We start from the raw sequence: 4,727 nt of genomic DNA, 5'->3' as shown, positions 1-4,727 counted from the left end.
ACAAAGACTTTCCATTTTTAATTTTTCCCTTTCGGGGTGAATCAATCTGAGGGTATTTTGGTCGCATTTGGATGTCTAACGGTCAAATAGGGGCATTTTGGTCCGAAAAGTTATTTTCCAAAATTGAGGGTATCATGTGTGAGGGATGCACCATAAATGTCAAATGGGTTGGGTCCATATATAGAATGTTGAATTTAGAAAGATTTTATTGATTTTTTACGGAAAAACCCGAAACCCGTGTGTAATGGCCCATTGGGCTAAAGCCCGCAAAGATGGAGCTCATGTGGGTTCACCCATATGGGTCAACCACCATGGTGGGCGGCCCACATGGTTGACCCACATGAGTTGAGCACCCAAGCTTGATGATGTCACAATGATGACATCATATTTGTTAAAAGAAAAATAAAAAGAATAAAAAATGAAAAGAAGGAAAGAAGGAAAAGATGAATGATTGCTTTAAAAAAGTTTTCTTCCAAAGAAGCAATGTGGAATGAGAATAGCATGTCTTGATTGACAAGAAATTATGATTGGAATCAAATCCAATTTGGAAATAAAAAAGAAAGAAAGCAAGAGGGAAAAATTGGAAACAAGCCAAAAAGGGAGCTCTCACATTGGAAATTACTATTTCTCTCTTAACCCTAGCTTTTTTTTGTATAAAAATCAAAGCAAACAATGCTAGAAAGGATTGGAAAAAATCCAAATTCATCATTTTTCTCTCTCCTCCCAAGAAAAAAAAAAACCTCTTCTCTCTTTAAGTGTGATCTCTCTCTCAAGTGTTCTTCACAAAAGGAATTCTTGAATTCCTTCTTCTTCTCCAAGGCATCACACAATCAAGAATTATTGGAGTGTTCTTTCAATCTTTTTTTAGCGTATAAAAGGGTTGGACAAAGCGTATATCTTGGATCACCAACCCTAGAGACAAGGATCGCGATCAACGGTAAGGATTCCTCATATTTGTGAAGTAGAAAAAGCATGCTAGGGTTTTAATTTTGATGGATCAAATCAACAAATTTTTCTTTGAAATTCCAGTATGTTATAATATAGATTATGAGTTTTCAAAATTCAAAATTTGATCCAAAAATTAATTTTCCTCCATTTAAAAATGGTTTTCTTTTGTTTTTATTCAATATGGATTTAAATTAGATTATCAAAGCAAGTGTCTGAAAACATGGTTCTTTTTAAAAACTGATATTTTCTGGGTTTTATATAAAATACAAAACTATTGGAAACTTAATTTCCAACCGCGGTTCGGCCGTTTTATTTTTCATTCTATTTTTCAAAGAATAACCCCGAAAAGGGTTATTTCTTGATGAATGGAGCCAAACTTTTATCAAATCATGTCCAAATTTAGTGAAAGTTTGTTTCAAGTAGTTTTACAAGGTTTTTAGATCACCCAAAAATTTTCATATTTTTTGGAGTTTGTTTAATCGGATTATTAATTATTTTAAATTTTGGCTATTTTTAATAAATACCAAACGATTTTAAAAATTGATGAAACTCTCCAAAATCAAATATTAATAATAAATGAAGGTTTCTATTGAAAAATATTTTAAAAAAAATATGGTTTTTACTGTTTTCTAATCGCTTTCCCGTTTTGTGTGCCATAATTCTTTTTCTTATTAAATTAATATATTTTCAAAATTTTTCCTTACAAACCAGTAACTTTGCTGGAATGTTAGAGAAATATTTTCAATTAATTTTGCAAAGATTTGATAAGGTTTTACAATTTATTTTAATAAACGGGTTTTAACGCGTAGGAAACAAATTGATCTCTTATATTTAAAAACCAATTTTATGGAGGACATTTAAGTTTTAAGTTTTAAAATTTTGGTAATAAATTCTATAATCTATTATATATGTACTGGATTTTTCATTTGATTTTAGGATACCATTAGGTTTGCTTTTTAAGTAATTCTTTGGTTTAATCTGATTTTTGTGTGAATTTAAATGGGCATCAAATCGTCATAAAAATATATGAAAGTCATACAGTAGTCTAACCTCATGATTATCTTTATACTACAAGAGTTTAAGTTGATTTGAAATTGATATGCTATAGGTTGCTGTGTTAATCTATAATCTGATTTGAATTTTGAAAAATCAGAAATTGATATCTAATCTTAATGTTAATTCATGCAAATTTTTCAGTAAGATTTAATCATCTATATCTTATTATGTAAAAGTTTGGAGTAATTTAAAACTGATATGATATAGGTCACTGTGTTAATCTATAATCTGATTTGAATTTTGAAAAATCGGAAATTGATATCAAATCTTAATGATAATTCATGAAATTTTTTCCGTAAGCCACAATCATCCATATCTTGTTACTGGAAAATTTTCAACTGAGTTGGAGTTCGATTGCTTAGGGTTACTGTCTAATCCTAGCAATCTCGTCTTAATGATATTAAATCACAATTTAATATCAAATCAATACAAAAGTCAGTAAAAATCTCCAAAAAATCTTAAATTTTCATCATAAATTCAATCCCTAACTTTTTTGAAACAGAAACCTTAGGGTTCATAGATTGCCTTTGTAAATTGGCTATTCTGTGACAATTTAATTGCCAAGATCGCAACCGTAATCGTATACTAATTACGATTAATCCTGCATAATTGGAGTGCGTAAATTATAGTATGATATTGGCTCCGAGGTCCATTGTCCACGGAAATCTTGAGAAATATGCCAGGCAATAAGATACTATAATTTACGTGCTAAATTATACAAGTGTTGAGAGCACGATTCCCTTCCATAGTTACGATTCGAAGCCGAAACTTGCGAACCATAGAGCCTTTGGTATTCCTTAGATGTTTAGGAATAAAAAATCCTTAAACATTGAAAATCATTAAGTTCAACAAATCGAATTAACTCGATCCGTGTCTTAGGAGCCGTTGGATTACGGTCTCCTATCGTAGGAACATTTAGGGCCCCTTAGGAATACTTATGTCACGTTGTGTCCTAAGTTTTAGGGAGTCCTAGAGTTAGGAGTCCAGCCTCATCACGGGCGTTTGCTATGGATAGCAACCGTGCCATAGATCTAGTTACACTAGTCACCTCACTTTTCCCCTAGTACAAACCTAGTTACCTAGGATGTAGGTTAACCTACATTAGTCTAAGGGACGTCTTGCACTTAGATAGGACCATATAGCATCTTAGATGAAGTCCTAGGATAATAAAATCTTGAACTTGAATTAAATAATTTCTCTTAAAACTGTTGAAACAGTCAATCAAGTCTAGATCGGTGTCCTAGATGAGTTAGGCATAAGTAGCTTAGTCCAGGTGCACCGAACTACGATTGACTCTGATTCCAGTGAGGCTGGGATACGTAGGCAACTTGGATACTTGAGTGGCATACCAAGCCCGAGTCGGCTCCACACATAAGTGGTGTGGTTTTGTACATTAATCCTTAAATTAAAAATAATTAAATCTCTTAGGACTTTCCATGAAATTAGAATTTTAGGAGAATTTTCACTTAGATTGAATTCAAACAAATTAAGAAAATCAAGATACACATTTAGGAATTACATTGAAATTAGATCTTAGGATGCATGTCACATAGTTCGCACATTAATATAGAGTTAAATGAGCCATTTAAAAGAAATTCAAAAGAGTTAACTTTTGGAATTTAAGACCGATTATTGGGCAGGAATGGTGAATGTGGTGGTAACTCCCCATACCTTCCATTCTCGTAACCAGGTAACGAGTCTAGATTTCTGGTCAATTATGGGTCTTAGATCCCTCATCTAGGTGGTGACTCTTTCACTCTCTTTTGTGTAAAATTCGGATTGCCTTACTGATCCTAAGTTTACGGAAAAGATAAATTAATCACACCTTGCTAGGCTCGGCGGCTTACCCCTGCCCTTACGGGTACTGGGTTGCACATTTGTTGACACCCTATGGCTTGGTTGCTGCCTGTTTGGTTGGGTAATTAAAATGAATATTAAAAAACACACGCCATTCGCGTGGGTAAGAGAGACCAAGAGAGAGCGTGGCGGCTCGCGCCGCAACCCTCTCGCGGGATCGGGTCCCACAGCTGGTCACGAACCAGATCCAAGGAGTCTATGAGGGCCGTGACGAGCTCATGATCAAGTACCTCTCCAAGGTCCGCCAGTTAGCCAGCAAGTTCAAAAACTTCGAGGTCATCAGAGTCCCTAGAACGGAAAATGCTAAAAGCGGATGTGCTGTCTAAGCTGGCTGCATCCGGTTACACCACTCTCGGGAGTATTTGTATGGAATTTCTGCAGAAATCCAGTATCGAAAATGAGGCCGTCGAAGTAATGCAGGTTGAGCACGAGCCGTGCTGGATGGACGAAATCATTGAATACCTACGAAGCGGGAAGCTTCCCGAAGCCAAGAAGGAAGCCCGCAAGGTGATACAAAGAGCAGCCCGGTTTTCCCTCGATTGTGAGAGCCTGTACAAAAGGTCATACACCCTTCCATACCTAAAGTGCCTCCCGCCAAGCAACGCCGCATACGCTCTATAAGAGACGCACGAAGGAATTTGCGGGGAACACCTGGGGGCAAGGCCCTGGCCATCAATGTACTGCTTAGAGGACTGTACTGGCCCACCTTAAGGCAAGACGCTCTGGACCTGGTCAAAAAGTGTGAGAGATGCCAAAATTTCTCTCCCACCATCCACCAACCTTCTGTATCCATGGCCCCGATCATCAGCCCACTCCCTTTTGCAGTATGGGGGATGGACATCTTGGGCCCCTTTCCACCAGCCTCC

This window comes from Tasmannia lanceolata, unplaced genomic scaffold, assembly GCF_043159265.1.
Source record: "Tasmannia lanceolata isolate RefF3 unplaced genomic scaffold, GAP_Taslan_0.1 ptg000002l, whole genome shotgun sequence".
Classification (NCBI taxonomy): Eukaryota; Viridiplantae; Streptophyta; class Magnoliopsida; order Canellales; family Winteraceae; genus Tasmannia; species Tasmannia lanceolata.
Note: the sequence above shows the minus strand (reverse complement) of the source record.